Here is a 23,293-nt window from a genome sequence, read left to right on the forward strand (position 1 = left end):
AAGGACCTCCGCAACCTAGCAACCACCAGCACTCAACTGACACTAACTGACACTACTAAGTTTCCTTAAATGGCTTTTAATCCATGTTCAGCTTTTTACAAATATGTAAAGTGAAATCTATCCCTTTATATTCAAGCTTCCATTGTTCCTGCACCTACTGAGCATTAGCTATCTAATCTACCTCTCTGCCTCTCTGTTGCAACTGCCACACACCAAAAGGCTATGGAAAGGGTCCTGTGTCTTCAACAATTCACAAAGTGATTCGTTGTAACTCAACAGCAGCCCTCTCCTTCTTTTCAGTGTCATCCTATATTGCTGAACAGTGGAAAACCAGAAATCACCCCTCACGTGTTTATTCAATCTATTCCTCTCCTTCAATAGCAGGTCCCAAGGCAAGTTACAACCATCTAAAATTATTGTTGTTGTTAATTAAATTTGTATACCACCCTATACCCACAGGTTTCAGGGCAATTCACAGGATAAGATCACAATATAAAAATACAAAATACATAATAAAAACAAAAACAGCCCAATAACACCCCCACCAACACAAAAAGGCATTAGATGTCAACAGGGCGAGTCTTGAAAACACAACTCTCTGGTGTCAAAGGCCAGGTACCAGACCCCATAAGTGCCCCCATTTCCCAGGGACAGTCCCAGATTTACAGAAGCTGTCCCAGTTTCTGATGTGATCCTGGAATGTCCTGCTTTTCCTTAGGACCTCCCTATTTTAAATGTTCCCATAGACTGTCATGGACCAATACCAGCACAGAATGCAGATGCCGATGAGAAAGTCTACTTACATCTCCTTCCACTTTCTCTCTCACTCACTGAATGATGAAACCAAAGGAGATGGCTATGCCTCTAGAGCCCTAGTGACCAAGGAGCCAGCAGAGGGAGGTGTCACAATGAAGGGCGTGTCACAAGGACCTCCGCAACCTAGCAACCACCAGCACTCAACTGACCCTACTCTCAACTGACCCTACTAGGTTTCCTTATATGGCTTTTAATCCATGTTCAGCCCCAACACATTTTAAAAGGGCATCGGATGTCAATCAGATCGACCAAAGGCCTGGTTAAAAAGGAACCTTTTTTCCTGGCACCTAAAAGTGTGTAATGAAGGCGCCAGGCAAACTTCCCTGGGGAGAGCTTTTCACAGATGGGGAGTCACTGCAGAGAAGGCCTGTTCTCGCGTTGCCACCCTGCAGGCTCTCGAGGAGGAGGCACATGAAGAAGGGCCTCAGAAGATGATCTCAGGGTCCAGGTAGGTTCATATGGAGAGAGGCAGTCATTGAGGTATTGCCACCCTGAGCTCTTTAAGGCCTTGTAGGTCAAAACCAGCACTTTGAATTGGGCCCAGAAACTAATTGGTAGCCAGTCCAGTCGGACCAGGATCGGTGTAATATGCTCAAACTGTCTTGCTCCAGTGAGCAACCTGGCCGCTGAATTCTGCACCAGCTGACATTTCCGAACCATCTTCAGAGGCAGCCCTATGTATAACGCATTGCAGTGATCTAAGTTTGAGCTTACGAGAGCATAGACAACAGTAGTTAGGCTATCCCTGTTCAGATAGGGGCGTAGCTGATGGGAGGCACTCTGAGCCACTGAGGCCACCCAAACCTTGAGCAACAGCAAAGGATCCAGGAGTACCCCCAAGCTACAAACCTGCTCCTTCAGGGACAGTGTAACCCCATCAAAAGCAGGTGACCTCCCACCCATCCGGTCTAGGGAACCATCCACTAACAGTGCCTCAGTCTTATCTGGATTGAACTTCAGTCTGTTGGCTCTCATCCAGTCCATTACCGAGGCAAGACACTGGTCCAGGACATTATCATCATCATCATACCCATATCCATCTGGCTGGGTTTCTCCAGCCACTCTGGGCAGCTTCCAGCACATATTAAAACATAAATAAAAACTTTCTGATACATTCTCATCACAGGGTTAAAAGAGGGTTAAAAGAGGGATGGGAAGTTGCATTTTTTTTCCCTTGAGGGAAAGCCAAAGCAGAATATAATACATGAGATCAAACAAAAGTGGGCGGGAATAAGTCATGATTAGAGGAGAGCGAAATACAAGCGGGCATAGCCACATGTTGTGCCCATATTTTGTCAAGACATCAAGGAACTCTGCAAGCAGAGAGGGCTTTGTTTGAAGTGACTTGCTCGCTTACAATTGGGTCACGACTGGCAAGAGAAAGAAGCTTCTCTTGGCCTAATATATAATTGTCATTACAAATTCAATCTCTGCGGCCAATAAAAAGGGACAAATGGGAAAAGCATGCGAGTACTTACTACTTCTGCATCTTATTGAGCTTTTAATTTAAAAAAGCCTGGAGGACTCCAAGGCCAGTCTCCTGGAATCTATTCTCTTTTTAGAAAGAAAGAAAGAAAGAAAACACACACACACACACACACACACACACAACAAAAAAAGTGTAAAGCTCTTTTTTTAAAAATGCTGTCTCTTGCTTACTTAGGTCTCACTTTCATATTTTGTCAATCAGCTTAGTTTTCTCCCTGCCCTAGGGAGACCACTTTAAGTCTGTCATAATCACTGTATCCACCTAGCCAAATTAATTACTGTTTTGCCGTGAAGAATAAGGGCTTCGCCACCTTTTGACAAACTTGAGGCAGACATTACAGGGAGGAGTTGAAAACATCTCCAGGCAGGCTGACCTACATATCTATCCTCCCCTTCCCGACATTTTCTCATTTTACAATTTGTATCCAAACATCCAAATCACACAAAATAAGACTTGGATTAAGAAAACAGTGCAACATTTTCAAAGTGATCCCCTACCACCTGCAAATCTTTCAAAAACACGTTGATGCCTCTTCTCCTTTAAGTCCACATTTCTCCAGCAAATATTTTCTTGAAGGAGCAGAGTCTCATCTTCCTCTTCGTCTTCAACTCTTCTTTATTCATTGCCAGTCTACGATTTTCCCCTATATCTCTATAGCTTGTTTGACTAATACAGATTTTAAGCTCTCTGCATAGGAAATAAATAATTTTTGATGCTAAATAAATCATAAGCTACAGTTCCACTACCATTAGGAAATGTTTGTGACCTCTCCTTCACCAGAGCATGAAAAACTATCATCTATCTATCTATCTATCATCTATCTATCTATCTGAATTCACAGGTTTTTCTGAATTGCATGTGTAATTTATTATCTTTTATTTAGCCAGATAGGCAACACGCAGATAGTTGCTCCCGTCTGACTTTTCTTGCCCATTTATCCTGGTTTTAAAGTTGGTAGTTCAAACAACTACAAGTCAATATCTATGAAATGATTCTGTTCAGCCTGGTGTGTATGTCTATCCCTTCTTTCTTTTTTTAGTAAAATGAAAATATAACCACTTTTAAAATACACCTTCCTTAATCTGCATTCTGCAAGGAACTATAACATATACAGTAGTACCTCGGGTTAAGTACCTAATTTGTTCCGGAGGTCCATTCTTAACCTGAAACTGTTCTTAAACTGAAGCACCACTTTAGCTAATGGGGCCTCCTGCTGCCGTTGCGCCGCCGGAGCATGATTTCTGTTCTCATCCAGAAGCAAAATTCTTAACCCGAAGTACTATTTCTGGGTTAGCGGAGTCTGTAACCTGAAGCGTATGTAACCTGAAGCGTATGTAACCCGAGGTACCACTGTATACAAGAGTCAAAACATTTTCAAGCCAAACACACACCAGTTTCTCATGTTTCAGTGTGATTATTCATAAGTAGATGGTTGCATTGCGAGGGCTTGGAATAGACGACCCATTAGATCCCTTCCGGCTCTACAAATTGGTGATTCTACAAATTTGTCCACTTCAGTTTTTTCTTGTTGTTTTTTTTCATTTTTTCCAATCATAATTTCAGTTCTCCACTTTGCCATATCACTTTGTGATTTGGTCCTAATAAAATTCACTAGCATTTCAGAGCAAAATTTTCCTGTTGTGTACATTCTGTATGCAATTTTTGCCTAATAAAACAATTTCCTGAATTTCCGTACGTTATCTTCACAAATATATGGATTCTTGTGCCCACTCTGCATGCATTTTTGTACACATTACTTGACTGGAGAACTGCAAAGCAAAATCTGGGCAAAAGTGCGTTGTTTCAAAAGCTTCAGGCTAAGTAGCTTCACCTTTAAATGCAAACGGAATTGAATTTCTGCTCACAAATCGGTGTGTTTCAGCTCACTGAATGGCATCTAGCCACATTTACTCAAGGTCTTCTATGCATATCAATGGAAATTACAAAGTTGCTAAAGTTTAGTTTTGCAGACTCGCTGCCTGCAGAAAGACCGAGTGTATGGCCTGTAATTATAAGAGATGGAGGCTGTGAAATCCCAGGTCATTTGTAAACTGATCATTCCCCAACCGCTCCTCCTTGTGCTTTTAAGTGTTTTGAGCCTGGTAAATTGAAACCTGAAGAAACACAGAACTATGATCTCCAGGACCTCTACAGCAAACCTGGACTTTGGCTGATTTGTGCTAGGAAGTAACTGCTTACTTACCCCATAATTAACACCACAAAGCTGATTCTCTGAAGATAAAGTGTGGGAGGTCAGACGTGGGCTCGAGAAGAAAAGCATTTCACTCAAACAGCCCCATTTGAGACTCCAAAAGCTCAAATCAGATCTTTAGTCAATGCTGCCTCTCAAACATAAAATATCTGCCTCATTTTGTATTCTTAAATATGTTATTTAATGCTTTTCATGCACGCACACAGCTCTAGCTCACATCACACTTAGCGAACAAGTTCAAAAGAGAGAATCAGAGCTGGGGCCTGAGATCAAGTAAATTTATGTCTTGGCTAAAGCATGCACAACCTCTCCCTGCCCTAAAGCACAGGGAGATTTACAGCAAAATCCTGGGCCTATCTACTCAGAAGTAAATTGTATAGCTCCGTCGGTAGAGCATGAGACTCTTAAACCCAGGGTCATAGGTTTCAGCTCTACATTGGGTGACAGAGTCCTACATTGCAGGGCATTGGATTAGATGATGATTCGTTGATTCTATGAAAACCCAATGACTTCAGTGGGACTTGCTTCCAGATCACTGAGCATAAGATTGCATCCTGAAAGTTGCCTTGAAAGGTCTATGTCCAGTGAAGAACTGGCCACAGTTATATCAATAAAGGTAAAGGGACCCCTGACCATTAGGTCTGGTCGTGGCCGACTCTGGGGTTGCAGCGCTCATCTCGCTTTATTAGCCAAGGAAGTCGGCGTACAGCTTCAGGGTCATGTGGCTAGCATGACTAAGCTGCTTCTGGCGAACCAGAGCAGCGCACGGAAACGCCGTTTACCTTCCCACTGGAGCAGTACCTATTTATCTACTTGCACTTTGACATGCTTTTGAACTGCTATGTTGGCAGGATCTGGGAACAAGCAATGGGAACTCCCCCAACCTTCTGATCGGCAAGCCCTAGTCTCTGTGGTTTAACCCACAGTGCCACCCACGTCCCTATTTATACCAATAGAAATACATAAATTTGTCCTTTTGAAAACTAGTGTTGTCCATGAGAGTACTTTAAAAAAACAACAACCATTCCTCTCTGAGAACTTGGGACTCCAAATCTGATGAAAATTTAGGAAGAATTTAAGCTTTCTCTTTCAATAAAAGGTGACCCTCTGTAATCTAGATGTTGGGTTCCAACTCCCTTCAGCGCTAAGCCAACATGGCCAATGGTCAGGGATGAGGGAAGCTGAAATCCAAAAACATCTGGAAGACCAAAGGTTCCCCAACTCTGATGGTGAAGCAAGATTTGCAATACTGTACTGAATGCCCATTTTTAGTTGAGTTGGCGTAGAAATGCTACAGAAGTATTTGTTACAGTCTTGAGTCACTTCCTGATACTTAAGTGGGGGGGGGGGAGTACCTTAAAGAGGTGAGTAGGGAAAAGTTCAGAACTGCAAAAGAAGGATTCTTAACATACCTTAAGTATCTTGCCAAAAACATTTCTGGATTATTCTCAAAAACCATATATCATCATTCTTTTTGAGGACTATTCAACCAGATGGAACTTGCTTCAGATCAAAGCCGCTGACTTCAATTATATGTCAATGAGATGACCGATTGCTATATTATCTTTACAGCGTGGTTGCCATTTCCATATGGTCATAGCTAAGTTACGCTTCCAATGTTTGAAACAAAGAATCACGGGATGTAGGGAAACATGGTCATTTTGCAGGCCAGAACCACGACTTCCTGGGGCTGGCTGCAGTGGCAATGTAAACTACCACATGATCTGCCTGTTTATGTGTGTGATGTAGTTACCGTATTTTTCACTCTATAGGACTCAGCGGACCATAGGACGCACCTTTAGAGGGGGAGATCAAGGGGGGGAATCTCCCCCTCTCTGCTCAGCACCCCTTCAGCGAAGCGGCAGGAGAAACAGAGCCCCTTCCATCCATTTCTCCTCCCGCTTGGCTGAAGGGGTGCTGCACAGCTCTCCCTCTCTGATGAAGCCAGGAGAGTCTTGCAAAAGGAACCCGAAGCCTTCAGAGCGCAGTGGGAACTCGCGCTGCGCTCTGCAGGCTTCAGGTGGCTATCCCTGAAGCCTGGAGAGAGAGAAGGGTCGGTGCGCACCAACCCCTCTCGCTCTCCTGGCTTCAGTGAAAGCAACGCAAAGCCTCTGTAGCACGGAGGGAGCGCTCCCTCTGCACTTCAGAGGCTTCGCATTGCTATTGCTGAAGCCAAGGAGCCAGCATTCGCTCCATAGGATGCACACACATTTCCCCTTAATTTCCCTCTATAGGGTGCGTCCTATAGAGTGAAAAATACGGTAACAGCCTGGAGTTGCTTTGCCACAAAAGTCGCAGAGTGGCTTTGGACATGTCACTCGTGCTCAGACCTGTCTTGACTTGCAGAGTTGTTATGAGAATAAATTCTTGGGAAAGAGTGAGATACAAATACAATCAGTACGGATTAAATGCTTCCTGTTTACAATGTCACCTTATGTCAGGGAGCTGACGGGGAGAACAGGTCATTCACAGAGCAGAGAAAGACAGTGACCAGCCATCTGACTTACAGTTAGTTTCTTTTTTAAGGAAGCAGATCAGAGGACCTATGGATACTTCTCAGGGTTGCTCCTGTCTCGATGAAGCACTTGCCTGGACTTCCCCCCTTCATTCTCTAACCCTCTGTGTCAGGCCCCTCCCTCTGTCTATGGAGAGCCCCAAGGGACCCTCTCTGTTTCTGCCTGGCTCTCTGCTCGGTGACATGCAGTAGATGCCCTATTTTGGGAGTTGGGGGCGGCTTTTAGGCTGTCAGCAGAGAAGCTGTCCGGGTGGTTCTGTGGTGGAGCTGTCAAGTCTGATTCCTGTGGGCTGGGGCACTTGCCTGTTTCATCTTCTTCATCCTCCTCCAAGCTCCCAGCCTCTTTTTTTTTTTTATAAATATTTATTAAGGTTTTTACAGAAAAGAAAAAAAAATCCAATAACAATAAACAGTATTACTTTGTTTAACAAAATTTCATATCATCTTTGAGCTTCCTCACGCCTCCCACTCCCATTTGCATCATTAATGAATTTTGTCCAGCAAATTATCATCTTATTTCCAAATTTTGTAACCGCTTATTTAGTTACAATAAAATAGTTCTCCTGCAAGTTTGTTTTTCTTAATCTCTCTTGTCATCAATTCCTGATCTATTTTAGTGATGGCCAATTATTTATAACTAAGCATCTTTCTTAACATTCCAATAAATCATAATATTTTTGTAAGTAAGTCTTAAATTTCTTCCAATCTTCTTCCATCCTTTCTTCTCCCAAGTCTCGGATTCTGCCAGTCATCTCCGCCAGTTGCATATAGTCCATCAGTTGCATCTGCCATTCTTCCAGTGTGGGTAGATCTTGAGTTTTCCAATTCTTAGCGAGTAGTATCCTTGCTGCTGTTGTCGCATACATAAAGAATGTTCTATCTTTCTTTAGCACCTTCTGGTCGACAATGCCCAGAAGAAAGGCCTCTGGTTTCTTGGTGAAGGTATACTTAAATACCTTTTTCAACTCATTATATATCATTTCCCAGAAGGCCTTCACCTTAGGGCAAGTCCACCAGAGGTGGTAGAATGTTCCTTCATTTTCCTTACATTTCTAGCATTTGTTATCTGACGAATGGTATATTTTAGCAAGTTTAACTGGGGTCATGTACCATCTGTATATCATTTTCATTACATTTTCTTTCAAAGCATTACATGCAGTAAAGTTCAGCCCAGTGGTCCACAACCTTTCCCAATCCTCAAACATAATATTATGCCCAATATCCTGTGCCCATTTTATCATAGCCGACTTAACCATTTCGTCTTGTGTATTCCATTTCAACAGCAAGTTATACATTCTTGAAAGTACCTTGGTCTTAGGTTCTAGCAGTTCTGTTTCCAACTTCGATTTCTCCACCTGGAATCCTAACTTTTTGTCACTTTTAAAAATTTCCTTAATCTGAGCGTAGTGTAACCAGTCTCGCACTTTGTCCTTCATTTTCTCCATACTCTGCAATTTCCAATTATCTCCGTCTTTTTCTAACAGTTCCCAATATTTTGGCCAGTAGGCTTCCATATTGGTTCCTTTTCGGGCCTTAGCTTCCAAAGGTGAAAGCCACCTTGGTGTTTTATTTTCCAGTAAGTCTTTATATTTTGTCCAGACATTAAACACTACTTTTCTGACAATATGGTTCTTAAAGGCCTTATTGATCTTAACTTTATCATACCACAAATATGCATGCCAACCAAAAGCATTGTTGTAACCTTCGAGATCTAGCACATCAGTGTCCTCAAGAAGTAGCCAATCCTTTAGCCAGCAGAAAGCTGCGGCTTCATAGTACAACCTTAAGTCTGGCAGGGCAAAGCCCCCTCTTTCCTTTGCATCTGTTAATATCTTAAACTTGATTCTGGGCTTTTTGCCCTGCCAGACAAATTTAGAAATATCTCTCTGCCACCTCCGGAAACACTCTGTTTTGTCCACAATTTGCAATGTTTGAAACAAAAACAACATCTTTGGCAGCACATTCATCTTAATTGCAGCGATTCGGCCTAACAAAGAAAGCTTCAGCTTTGCCCAACTTTCCAAGTCTCTCTTAATTTCCGACCAACATTTTTCATAATTATCTTTAAATAGACTCAGATTTTTGGCTGTTATATTAACCCCTAGGTATTTTACCCTTTTCACCAGTGATAATTCTGTTTCTCTCTGAAACCGTTCTGACTCTGTATCTGTCATGTTTTTCCCTAACACCTTCGTTTTTTGTTTATTTAACTTAAATCCTGCCACCTGACCAAAATCATGTATCAATTGTAATACTCTTTTCGTACTAGATTCTGGCTCCTGCAATGTCAAAACTAGGTCATCTGCGAAAGCTTTTAGTTTATATTGTTTCGCTCCGACCTGGATCCCCTGCACCAGACGGTCCCCTCTAATCAAATTCAGGAGCACCTCCAGAACTGAGATAAATAACAGAGGGGAAATCGGGCAGCCTTGTCGTGTTCCTTTTTCAATTTTAAATTCTTCTGTTACCACATTGTTAACTATCAATTTAGCTTTTTGTTCTGAATATATTGCGTCAATCCCATTTTCAAAACCCCGCCCCACTCCCATTTCTTTTAGATTTCCCTTCATAAATTTCCAAGAGATGTTGTCAAAGGCCTTCTCCGCGTCTATAAATATCAGTACTGCTTTAGTGTTTATATCTGTTTGCAAAAGTTCCAAAATGTCAATAATGTTCCTTGTGTTTGCAAACATGTGTCTACCTGGGAGAAAGCCGGCCTGGTCTTTATGAATTACTTCATTTAAAACTCTTTTAAGTCTGCCTGCTAAAACATCAGCAAATATTTTGTAATCCACATTTAGAAGGGAGATGGGGCGGTAGTTCTTAAGTTGTGTTTTTTCAGTTTCTGATTTTGGTATCAACGTGATAAAAGCTTCCTTCCACGATTCCGGCGCCTTCTTTCCCTCCAGAATTTCATTGCTGACCTCCATCAAAGGTTGAATCAAATAGTCACTCATTGTCTTATAATACTTGGAGGTCAGACCATCTGGTCCTGGAGATTTGCCCAGCTTCATGTTCTGAATGGCATGTTCAATTTCTTGTCGTGTTATTTGACTGTTCAGGAGTGATCTATTTTCTTGTGTGAGTTTTTTAAGACTGTTTTTCTTCAAAAATTGTTCAATCTCAACCTCGTTTTGCGGCCCTTGAGTATATAGTTTCTTAAAATATTTCTGGAAAGATTTCCTGATTTCCACAGGGTTCTGAATATTGCTTCCTTCAATTTCTAAATTTGTTACTGTATTCAACTTTTGTCTCTTCTTCAACTGCCAGGCCAGCAGTTTCCCACATTTATTTGCCGATTCAAACGTTTTTTGTTTCATTGACTTAATCTTCCATTCTATTTCCTGATTTATCAGTTTAGAATATTGCGCCTGATGGAGTTTAATTTCTCTCAGAATCGGCTGCGACTTCGGGTTTCCTCTTAGCTTCTTTTCTAATTCTTTTATTTTTTCCAAAATCTTGTCTTTCTTTTCATTTTGTTTCCTTTTCTTGATAACATTCTGTTGTATTAAGAACCCTCTCATCACAGCTTTACTTGCGTCCCAAATTGTTCTTTTTTCCACCGTTGTGTTCAAATTTATTTCAAAATAGTCTTTCAAAACTTTTTGGGCCTTTTTAACAATCTCCTGATCTCTGAATAAGTTGTCATTCATCTTCCATCGAAAGGAGCCGGTTGGTAATAATGTCAAATCCATTTTCAAAGCGTTATGGTCGGAGCAGGTCTTTGGGCAGATTTCCACTTTTCTGACCTTAGGTGCCAGACATCTAGTAATCCATATATGGTCGATTCTTGTCCAAGTCAGATGGGCTTCAGAGAAGAATGTTCCTTCCTTTTCCAAGGGGTTTCTCGTTCTCCAAATGTCAATCCAATCCATGTTGTCTGTCATTTCAAAAAAGGTCTTTGGTAGTCTGCCATCTTTGGTAACTTTTTGGCTTTGCGACTTATCCGTGTTAGTTGATACAATCCCGTTCATATCTCCCATCATGATGATGTTGTCAAAGTCCAGATATTCCAGCATGCTCTCATGCAACTTCTTATAAAATTCCGATTTCCCTTCATTTGGTGCATAAATTCCTAATAGTAAATTTTTTTCTCCTTGATGCTGTATTTCAACTGCCAAAATTCTGCCTTGTTCATCTTTAAATAATAATTTGGGTGAAAGGCTCTCCTTTGCATATATCACCACCCCTCTCTTCTTTACTCTGTCTGAAGATATAAATTCCTGGCCAAGTCTTTTATTTACCAAAATTTTTCTGTGGAGCCTAGTCACATGTGTTTCTTGCAAGCAAATAATGTCCAATTGTTCCTTTTTTAATATATGGAAAATTTTCTTCCTTTTCTCGGGAATGTTGCAGCCATTTATGTTCCAGCTCAGAAGTTGCAGAGACATCCTGTAAAAATCTGGTTATTTTTCAGGGGGTGGAACTTTGTCAACCAAGGGTGCCGGTTCCTTTGGTGCTCCAGGCTCCGGCAATGATCCAAGTCCTTTATGAAGGTCTTCTCCGTACTGGTTCAGAAACTTATCTCTGTCTTCCAATGTTCTGATTTTGATCTTCCTTCCTCTAAAAGTAAACGATAGTCCTTGAGGGAAGTCCCACCTAAAGATGATTGAGTTACTCCTCAGTAGTTTTGCTAGTTCCGAGTATTCAGATCTCAAGTCCAGCAGCTGTCTAGGAATATCCTTATAAATTTCAATTCTTTTACCCAGAATGTCCAGTGGGTTTTTGTAATGTAGGCCCAGAATCTTATCCCTTTCCTCCTTTGATCTCAGTGTTATCAAGCAGTCTCTGGGTTTGTCTTTTCTTATCAATCTTCCCAGCCTGAAAGCTGATATAATTTTAAAGTCTTTTTCCTCAAGTTTCCACTGCACAGAAATTATTTTAGTCAGGAACTCAGCCAGTTTGTCTTCTTCTACTTCAGATACAGATCTTATCCTTAAATTGGTCTCCCTGTTCTTCAATTCAATCATCGAAAGATAGGTCTGGTGTTCACCCACTTGTTTGTTGAGTGGTCTTACCTCTTTTTCCAACTGTCCAAGTCTTTGGCTCGTGTCTTCAACCAATTTCCTGTTTTCCCCTGAAGCCTCCTCCAATTTTGCAATCGATTGAGTGTTCTGTGCCACTTGCCCAGTTATTCTATTTAGGCATTCTGTGTTCTGATCTATTTTCGCAGTTTGCTCATCGGCCTTTTTGTCCAAAGATTCCACTCTCTTGTCCAAAGATTCCAATTTTTCATAGATTTTTTCTAAAATGGAGGAAGCTGATCCTGAGGCCATATCCTCCAGTTGTAAATCCTCTGTCTCTCCTCCCCCTGCCTGTGGCAAGGAGGCAACTTCTTCCTCAGAATGTAAAATAGGCACAGACGATCTACGTTGCTGTAAAGTTGAGGCTAAAGTTGTTTGTCTCGTTCTTGGTCTTTGTTCTTTTTCCTTAGTCTCCTTTTTCTTTGCGCCACTCATTCCAAACTTATCTAGTAGTCAAGGTCAAACTGACTGTTCCCATGAGAAAGAGACAGCCCAGGTGCAGCACTCAGCCAGCAGGCCAAGAAATGGAAAGTAAAATAAAATCACTGCCGTTAAGTCCAAAAACCTCTAGGGGGAGCCTAAAATGTCTTCTCAGGAAGGATTACTCAAGAATAAAAGTTAAAGTCCAAAAACCTTCCAATATTAAGTTTTTAGCAGAGTTGGTAATATATAATCACAATGTCTCAAAACAGTGCTTGCTGGTACTTCAATTGATGTTATAACGTAACAAAGTTCATACCTCTCAGATTTTCCCAGTTTATGTATCAAACTGCTTGGGTCTGCAAACTGATTGCTACTGTTGTCAGGCAGTTCCAGCCCTGGTTTCTCTCTTTAAAATTGTAACTTCAGCAGAAAGAGATTTCAAAGTCCATGCTAACATATAAGTCCAGTGCATAAACTCCTTTTCTATCTTTAAATACAGCTCAGTAAATGCTCAGATCCAGTCAATAGAAAACAAGGTTACTCACAGCCTCCACTCCTCCAGCTCTTTGCGTTCAAGTTCAATGGCGGCAGAAGACGGACTTCCTTTTTCTTTTTCGTCCTCCGCTTTCAGCCAAATTCGACTACTTTAGTCTCAAATTGGTCTCCAATTGATTGAAAGTCTCTATTACTCACGGGTTGCTGAGTTTTGAAAGCCAAATCCAGGAAGAAAGGTCGGCGCTCACCGGCAACGGCTTCGCGGCTTCTCTCCGCCGATCGCGGAACGACCCTCAGCGCCGCTGCCTCCTTCACGATCCGGAGCCCCTTACGGGGTTCCTTCAACGTTTCGGGGGCAGCTTCTGGCGCCCGCCGGGTCCCAAGGCTGCAGGCTTCTGCCGCCTGCAGTTTTCCGGTATGGGTCTCCGCTTCGCCGTAGCGGACGACCCGATCTCGAACGGAGTTCCCTTCCCGGTTAGGAAAGGGCAGCCATTACCCTTCGCGCCGCCTCCGGAAGTCAAGCTCCCAGCCTCCAGCACTTCCCAGCTCTCCCCCTCCTCTGGGTTGTGACCAGGTTCCCACCAGCAGGATCCAGGATCCAAATCATCTCTCTCTGTGCTTTCCCTGGGGGGCTCTTGGTCAGGTGACTGTTAGTTTCTGTTTGCCACTGTGCAGTGCTTTGGAGTCACAAGACTCTGTTTACATTCCAGGGATTCCAGATTGTTGGAAGTCTCACGGAAGACAAGAGACAGATGTGATGTTACTGGTTTCCTGTTCCTTTGTTTTTTCAGTTGCTCTCTGCTCTCACAGAAAGAGGATGCGTATTTCTTTTCTGTCTGTGTAGTAAGAAATAAAGCATAGCGATGTAGCCATAAATCTCATCACTTCCGCGTGCTGCTTTGATTCTATGCTGAATGGGAATGTGCCTGAGCCTCATCAAAGGCTCAGGTCATTAATCATGTTGGTGGGCGATTCTGGAAGATGAGCTTTATTAGCTTGGTCGAACGGAGATTCCGACAGTGACTTCTACCGCTCCTTTCAATCCAGCCAGTATCTGATACCCTAGATGAGAACCATTTGGTGTTGCCCACACTGCAAAGTCTATTCCATCAGGCTGTGAATGCATAAAGACAGGATGATTGTTGTATTGGAGGAAATATGAATTAAAATTGTTTATTAAATGGATTGATAAAGGAAGATCAACTCTATTTGATTAACTGGGGAACTAGATAAAAGTCTAAGCAGGAACTGAACATGCACAGTAGGTAGAAATAGGAATTGATAGAAAAATATTAAAAAATAAGAAAAAGTACAGTGGTACCTTGGGTTGCATACGCTTTAGGTTACATATGCTTCAGGTTACAGACTCCGCCAACCCAGAAATAGTACCTTGGATTAAGAACTTTGCTTCAGGATGAGAATAGAAATCGCGTGGTGGCAGCGGGAGGCCCCATTAGCTAAAGTGGTGCTTCAGGCTAAGAACAGTTTCAGGTTAAGAACGGACCTCCAGAATGAATTAAGTACTTAACCCGAGGTACCTCTGTATTTTACTGTGAACAGCAAAGAAGCAAGAGAAAAGAAGCATCTTGTAAGGGGGCAGAGGGTCAACTTTTAAATTTGTGTTAAATTTGAATAAATTTGTTGTTAATTTGTTTTTAAGAATTGAAAATTAATTTAAAATAATTGGCAAAAAATATACATTTTTCCCGCAATAGATGTCTGATGTCTGATTTCTTATTTTAACTTTTTTGAGTGGCTTTATGTACAACTCTTGTGAACCGCTTTGATATTTTCTTGATGTACAGATATTTTTACAAATAATTTTTAAAAGGTTACGTAAGGATCAGATCTGCTTGGTTTGTGGAGCGAAGTGCCCGTTTCCTGGCTCAAGCAGCATTCTGAAGCTAAAAGAAATCTATCCCCATTAAAAGACCAACTGCAGAAAGAGAGTCAGAGGGGAGGGTGTGTGGTTAAAAAATGTTTTTATAAATGTTTGAAGTGTTAATACCAAGAATGGCGAGACCTTACTAGTTCAGCCTGTTGGGATATTAAAAGAGTAAAGAGAGGAAATTAAAAAATGGAAAACTTAATCTGAGTATTGCCATGCAGGCTGTTTGTTCAGTCAAAACCAATTTGGACAAAGCTCTGGCACCCTACCATGCCTTCAGCCATAAATCCTGTACTGGGAGGATAAACAATTAAGGGTTTTGCACCCCAAGCTGCATGATTCCATGGCAGAATCCAGGACAGAGGAGGGGAATGGATTTGAAGGGGGTTTTTCAATGGTGGTTTTGCACCTGCATCTCCAGCTTTCGCCTGAAATAAGCCATACAAAAGCAGCTACACCCTTGTGCAAATTAATTGAAACAAAGTATGTTTTCTATCCTACTTGTAATCCATTACTCAAAACAAACACAAAAAGTCAGTTGATCATTATGCTGTCGGAGGCCTGCAGCCAACAGAAGGAACGATGCGCTCGCCACAATATACTGAGGTTCTACGAAAGAGAGTGATTCCAGAGCTGGAAAAGAGGTATCCTGACTGTACTGGGATATTGCAGCAGGACCTAGCCCCCTGTCACACATCGAAAGTGGTAAAGAAATTCATGACAGAGCAGCAAACACAGGTACTTGATTGGCCAGGGAATTCCCCAAAAGTAAATCCCATTGAGAATTTGTAGGCTATATGCAAAAGTCGCCTCCGTGCTGTAGACTGTACGACTATGGAGAAGCTCATTCAGGCACTGATTCGTGGGGTACAGGGATCCGAAAATCAACAGTGACTGTTCGAAACTAGTAGACTCCATGCCATACCATGTTCAAATGCTGCTTAAAAATAGTGGAGGTCATATCCGTTACTAATGTTTGTAACATGAGTTTTGTACATTTCTTCTTCTTTGGGGATCACTCATAGCTGAGTAAGATTGTCTTCCATAAACACAGTTTTAACAATGAGTCCGTAAGTGACTGTGGAAGCCAATTCTGGATCCACACATCCTTCCATAGTGGGGACATTAGTTTCTGGGCGGGAGTTGATCACGGTGTGGATTTGCCAAGCGTGCCTTCCTCTTAGCACGTTTCTCCCTTGCATCCTGAGTTCGAGTGTCTTCAGGGCCCATGACACCTTTGGTAAAGGTTGTTCTCCAACTGGAGCACTCGCAGGCCAGTGTTTCCCAGTTGTCAGTGTTTATACTACATTTTTTTAGATTTGCCTTGAGACAGTCTTTAAACCTCTTTTGCTGACTACCAGCATTACGCTTTCCATTTTTAAGTTTGGAATAGAGTAGTTGCTTTGGAAGACGATCATCAGGCATCTGCACAACATGACCAGTCCAACAAAGTTGACGTTGAAGAAACACTGCTGATCTTTGCTTCTTCTAATACACTGATATTAGTTTGCCTATCTTCCAAATGATTTGTAAGATTTTTCGGAGACACCGTTGATGGAATATTTCAAGGAGTTGGAGATGGCGTTTATAAGTGGTCCATGTTTCACAAGCATATGGTAAGGTTGGTAGTACAATAGCTTGGTAAACAAGCATTTTGCTTTCCCTGTGAATGTCCCAGTCCTCAAACACTCTGCACTTCAATCGGGAGAAAGCCGCACTCACAGAGCTCATGCGATGCTGGATTTCGGCATCAATGTTGGCCCTTATGGAAAGATAACTGCCTAGGTAGGAGAAGTTATTGACAGTTTCCAACGTTAAACCATATGAGTTTGGTTTGTGGCACTGCAGAGGGGTTATTTTGTACTTGTTGGTGCAGCACTTTGGTTTTTTTGGATGTTGAGTGATAGGCCAAGCTTTTTGTAAGCTTCTGCAAAGATATTTAGGATGGTTAGGAGTTCACTATGTTGTCATCAGCATACTGAAGCTCTATGACGGAAGTTACGGTAACCTTACTCTTTGCTTTCAGCCTGCTTAGATTGAAGAGCTTTCCATCTGTTCGATATATGATTTCTACTCCAGTGGGGGGTTTCCCTTCAACAAAGTGTAGGATCATGGCGACGAAAATAATGAATAGAGTTAGGGCAAGAACAGAACCCTGTTTAACACATGATCCCACTGTGAATGGTTCACTTTGAGAACCATTCTTATCTGCGATTGTTGCTGTCATATTATCATGGAGGAGCCAAATGATGTTTACAAATTTATCTGGGCAGCCAATTTTCAGAAGGACAGTCCACAGGGCATTATGATTTACAGTATCGAAAGCCTTAGTCAGGTCAATAAACGCAATATACAGGGGTTGGTTTTGCTCTCTGCATTTTTCTTGAAGCTGTCAAGCAGTGAAAATCATGTCCACTGTCCCCCTAGAAGGCCAAAAACCATTTTGGGATTCAGGAACAGTCACCTCAGATGGTGTTACAAGACAGTTTGCTAAGATCCTTGCAAGAATTTTGCCGGCCGCAGCTAATAGAGAGATGCCTCGATAGTTTCCACAATCAGTTTTGTCACCTTTTTTAAAGAGATTGATAATTTTGGCATCCCTAAAGTCTGCTGGGATTTCTTCTCTTTCCCAGATTTTTTCAATGAGCTTGTGAAGTTGTTGTGTAAGTTTAATTCTGCCCACTTTGAAGATTTCGACAGGTATCCCATCAGGTCCACTGGCTTTGTTGTTTTTCATTTGGTTAATAGCTGTACACAACTCTCCCAGATTTGGAGATACTGCAAGCTCATCTCTAACTTGTTTTTGCGGAATTTGTGAGAGGACCTCAGCAGCTATAGGGGAGTTGCGATTAAGGAGGTGTTGGTAATGTTCTTTCCAGCTCAGTGCAATAGCTTCTTTATCTTTTAGAACTGTGGTACCATCTGCTGAGCATTGGGGGCATATGCGATTATTTATTGGCCCATATATGGTCTTTGTGGCTTTAAAGAAACTCTGTGCATCAAGATTGTTGGCTAAGTGCTGGATCTCTTGAGCTTTTTTTATCCACCAGGTGTTTTTTAGTTCTCTGGTTCTTCTTTGAACCTCAGCCTTAGCATTGGCATAGGTTATTTTCTTAGTGGCCCAGTTTCTATCTCTTTGAAAGGCCTTCCTTTTCTTGTCAATCATGCATTCAATCTCACTGTCATTCTCATCAAACCAGCCCTGGTGTTTCTTGGTTTGGTATCCAATAGTTTGTTCACACGCTGCAATAATGGATGTTTTTAGCTTGGTCCAGTGTTCCTCGATGTTATCAGGGAATTCTGGAAGCAGATGGTCCTTAAGAATCCTTAAGCCAGTGTTTCCCAACCGGTGTTCCGCGGCACAGTAGTGTGCCGCGAGATGTTGCCTGGTGTGCCGCTCCGGCGGCTCCTCTGCGGCGGCTACAGCGGCAACCTCGGGCGGCTCCTGAGGCGGCGAAGGCGGCCCAGCGGCCGGAGGCGAAGACGGTTGCGGCTGCTCCCGACGCTCACCAGCGGCCTCCTCTTCCTCGCCGCTGCTGCTTCGCGGCTTCTCCTCCTCCGCCTCCTCCTTCTCCTCGCCGCCGCCTTTTTCGGGCTCCGGCTCCTTCTTCCCCTCAGGCTCCTCCGCCGGAAGGCCCGTCCGGCAGCTCGGCCTCCGAGTCGCCGCTGCTGCTGCCGCCGCCGCCTCTTTCTCCTCCGCTACCGCCGCCGGGCTCTCCTCCTCCTCCTCCGGGCCCCTCGTCCTGGGCGGGCAGAGCGGCGGGGGTCTCGGCGGCCGCCGGGCTCTCCTGGGTCTCCTGCATGGGGGGCTACGCGGCCTTCCCGCTCGCCTCACGCGCGGCGCACGAACAGGCAAGGCGGCGCGCTGGGCCGAAAAGGGGGAGGGAGGGGGCACAGAGCGCGCAGGCGCGCGCGCAGGGGAGGCGCCCTCTTGCCGGGCTATGTGCGCGAGAGCGGACCCGGTGGCGAGTCTCGCGAGAGGGGCAGGGACCAACTCGGCAGACGAGAGGGGGAAGGAACGGATTCCAAAACCGGTGTCTTGCCGCGTTGTATATGTTAATTTCCTATGTTAATGGGCTAGGACAGGGTTTGCGATCGGTTAACGCCCAGTTATGCTTTCCCCCTAGGAATTAGGCGTTTCGGTCTTGAGGTACGCTCGCTTCACACCCCACTTGGAGGTTCCCCGGCAAGGGGGAGGGGAAAAAATTGAAAGTTACACTTTCGTGCGTCCCTCCCGGCGTGACGCTGCGCGCTGACGTCACGGGGCTGTAATGGTGGTGTGCCTCGAGATTTTTTTCATCAAACAAGTGTGCCTTTGCCAAAAAAAGGTTGGGAAACACTGCCTTAAGCAATCCCACTTAATGGGATCTTGAAGGGCTTGAGTGTTCATTTTGTGCCTTGGTTTCCTTCCTTGAAGCCTGCATTGAGGTATAATCTTGATAGCCATTGTGGAGCGTATTAGTCAGTGATCTGTCCAGCAGTTGTCAGCGCTCATCGTAGCTCTGGTAAGGAGCACATCACGGCAATCTTTAGCACGGACAATAACATAGTCTATGAGGTGCCAGTGGTTTGACCGAGGATGCCTCCATGAAGTTTCAAATTAATTTAACCCTCGAAAGAGGGTGTTGGTAATAACAAGGTTGTGTGCTGTACATATTGTCAAAAGTAAGATTCCATTTTGGTTGCTGTTGCCAACTCCTTCTTTCCCAATAGTCCCAGGTCACAGATCGAAATGTTGCCCAACTCTTGCATTAAAATCACCCAGGATGATAATTTTATCTTCCTTAGGCATCTCTGATAGGACAGTATCCAGCTGTATATGTACATGTATATATGAGTATTGTACAATAAATTACATGGTTTGTTTCAATTAATTGGCACAAGGGTGTATGCCTTTGCTTTCTTCTCTTGTTTTGGGAATCCAAAGGATGTGTTTGTTTTCTTAAGGTGACCTGTACTAAAAGGAATAAATGAAAAGCAAATGCCCAACATAGTCCTGCATGCGGTATGTTCTGAATGTCGGGCAAAGATGTTACAATCAGATTTACACAGACAATAAAATGCAGAGAATGAAAGAAGAGATACCTTAATGAATCTTCTTGTCAACACTTCATTGAGGACTGACCGTCAACTGGGCTTCCAGCTCTCAAGGTGAACACTGATGGCTAAATCATGGCTCTAGAGCTAGAAAATGAATTCTATTCAGTTCGCATTGAAAGTTGAACCAACCAGCTTTGCACTTTCTGAAACAATCTATGAACTGAAGTTTGCACTTGCTCGAATATTGTAATGCAGTTCCCCAGACAAGTAATATATATATAAACACATAAGCTATCACAAAGTGTTCACAGATATGTACATATTAGTGAAAATACATATTTATAAATGCTTTATATGAAAGGAAATTGCTTTCCAAAAAAAGGTGTCTATTAGCAGAAATTAACGCTGGTGAATTTTCACAAGGGCCTTTAAGAAAACAAACTGGTATAGAAATGTGGAGGTCAAAACTTAAGATTGAAAAAAACGAGAAACTGAAGGAAAGCAAAATGGTTGGTTTCATTCATCCATCAGTAATGGGCTCAAAAAGAAAACTGTATCAAGAAGCTCATAGGTGACTTGCAAGAAAATGTGATGGAACGCAGATCCTCTTTTCCTTCTCATCGTCCGCTGAATTCTTGTGGTAACACAAGCAATAACTTTTCTACTGCATCCCTCCTGGAAGCAGCAAAAAACAAACAAAACAGAAGTATACAATATGATTTGATGAATACTATCTCCGCAGATAACAGTTCCCTGTATTTCACCAAGACGACAGTCTTTGAGATGGGGGGTGGAGATATCGCAATGCAATCAGTGGATCAGAACTGTTTTTTTGTTTTTTACTTGTAGGAGTTTTACCCCACTCTTTAGCTGGAAAGGCTGCCAGAGCAGTTTACAAAGACCGCTGATAGGGCAGTTCCTGCTCTTAGGTTTACAACAGGGAACTGCCCATGCCTCTTCCTGTATTGCTGCAATTTCCTGTTGCATGCTGAGAAAGGGGCTCAGCAAGAATGAGATTGGTGAGCAAGCCGTCAGTGTCTTCGCTTGCCAGCCAGTTCCCAATTCTGAAATTCTGTGGAGCCCTAGCACCTTCTCTGCCTCTTCCCTACACTCTCAGCATGGTGGCAGTCCTGTGCGGACCCCACTGCATGTGGGGAATCAGCATGACAAGAGCAAGGAGACTGTGGCTCCTACTCTGCTTCAGATCTTGTGGAGGGTGTTGTGGTAGGAGTGTAGGGTGAGGTGGGGTTGTATTTGGGAGCAATTTGGCTGAAGAGTGTGTGGACTAGAGAAAGCTGTAGCCAAAGGAGAGTGTTTTGCAGTGATTTAAGGGGCATGGCAAGTCGCATTAGAACCCTGGATCAGATGTTCTCCATCCCTGATATAATGAATGGCTAGAGGTTCCCTATTAACCCAACACGTTAGGTTAAAGCTGAGTATACACTTCTCTGCACCAGGAGCAATAGGAACACATTATAGCCTGATGCCGTGCATATATTTACTCAAAAAGTAAGTCCCATCCCATGGATTTGAACAGGAATTCCAGGTAAGGGTGAAACTGGGAGCTAATCACACTGAACTCAGACACCATCATCATCATCATATATTATTTATACCCCACCCATCTGGTTTCCCCAGCCAATCTGGGCGGCTCCCAACAGAATATTAAAAACACAATCAAACATCAAATATTAAAAACTTCCCTAAACAGGGCTACCTTCAGATGTCTTCTAAAAGTCAGATAGTTGTTTATCTCCTTGACATCTGATGGGAGGGCATTCCACAGGGATCATATTCCTCTGTCACTACCAAGAAGGCCCTCTGTCTGATTCCCTGTAACCAGTGGCGTAGCGTGGGTTGTCAGCGCCCGGGGCAAGGCAAGTAATTTGCGCCCCCTAACCCGTGGATTTGCGCCCCCTAACCCTAACCCCCAGATGTTGTGCCCGGTGCGGCTGGCCCCCCCTGCACCCCCCACGCTACGCCACTGATTTAAATATACCTTTGTTAAGAAACCGGAGGCCTTCCTCTTGGGCATTGTCGGCAAGAAAGTGTTAAAAAAGGACAGAAGTTTCTTTATGTATGCGACAACAGCAGCAAGAATACTTATTGCAAAGTATTGGAAGACACAAGACTTGCCCACACTGGAAGAGTGGCAGACGCAATTGATGGACTATATGGAATTGGCTGAAATGACTGGCAGAATCTGAGACTTGGGAGAAGAAACAATGGAAGAGGACTGGAAGAAGTTTAAGGACTATTTACAAAAACATTATAAGTTGTATGAATGTTAAGTATTTGCACGATTTAGAAAATATCAGTTCCAGCAAATAGACTTTGTAAAATAGAAAATTAAGTTATAAGTAAGAAAAGGTCGAAATTTAAGGCAACACTACGTTTAATTTTAAGGTATGAGCAATTGATAAAAATTGTTTTAAATTTAGAAGTATAATATTTGGAAAGTACAAAATAAGGTATGAAACAAGGTAATAATTTGGTGACATTCTTATTATAAATAATGCAGGGTAAGGAGATGTGAGGAAGTCCAATCAGTTATATAAGAAAAGTTGTACTGAATGGTTGGTTATATTTTTCTCTTTTTTCTTTTTTATTTCTTTCTTTCTATATGGCTCTTTGGTATTTTGGTTCTGGCTTTTTGGTGTAGGGATCTTGTATTATGTATTTGAAAATTTAATAAAATATTTATAAAAAAATAAATGAATATTTTTATGGGTGTGGACAATGAGGAGCGTTTCTTATGCTTAATATCTGCAACACATTGAGTGCTCGTCCAGAAAAGTTGAGACTCACCCTCCAGTGCTATGCTCATGAGGCGCTTTCCTTCTCGTTGCTTAGGACTTCGTAGCAGCGGGGGAACCGCCAAAAAAGCCCCTTCGGGCGCACGGTAGGAGCGAGCCGCCCGCTTTCCCGCCCTCGCCGGCCTCCTGGGGCGCACGCAGCGCTCGCGCCCTCCGCAGCCTGCCCAAACGCGCGCCAATGCCGGGCGATGCGCCCCCTCCGGGAAGCGCGACGTAGGCGCCGCTCCTGCACCCGACGGCCTTTTCTGCAGGGCTTCTAGCTGCAAGCGAGTGTGCGCGCAGAAGGCGGCGCCTGGGCTGGGGAGCGCGCAGCCTCGTCCTTTCCTTCGCAGCCAGCACTGTGAGAGAGAGAGTGAGCCACCAGGACCAGGTAGGGGCAGAGAGCTCCGAGTGCGCCCCCAAAAATGTTGCGCCCGGTGCGGCTGGCACCCCTTGCACCCCCCACGCTACGCCACTGCCTGTAACCTCACTTTTTGCAGCAAGGGAACTGCCAGAAGGCCCTCAGAGCTGGACCTCAGTGTCAGAGCTGGACATGCACAGGATTGCTCAGTAAATGTATCATATCATCAGAGGAA

At 43.4% G+C, this 23,293-nt stretch overlaps 1 long non-coding RNA gene across 2 annotated transcripts in view; it reads right to left on the minus strand.

Annotated features, from left to right (window-relative positions):
- Positions 1-625: 625 nt before the first annotated feature.
- The window catches only part of LOC309367354, a 34,465-nt gene continuing 11,797 nt past the window's right edge, over positions 626-23,293 (minus strand). The window contains exons 4-5 of one of the 2 annotated variants that reach the window (XR_014167074.1): positions 19,948-20,040; positions 626-2,992 (exon numbers count right to left, since the gene is read on the minus strand). This is a non-coding gene — a long non-coding RNA (uncharacterized lncRNA). Of the gene's footprint in view, positions 2,993-13,497; positions 14,089-19,947; positions 20,041-23,293 lie in introns of those variants that run through there. The other variant, XR_014167075.1, reaches the window with a different exon arrangement.

This window comes from Podarcis melisellensis, assembly GCF_964234715.1.
Source record: "Podarcis melisellensis genome assembly, chromosome: 3".
NCBI classification, from domain to species: domain Eukaryota; kingdom Metazoa; phylum Chordata; class Lepidosauria; order Squamata; family Lacertidae; genus Podarcis; species Podarcis melisellensis.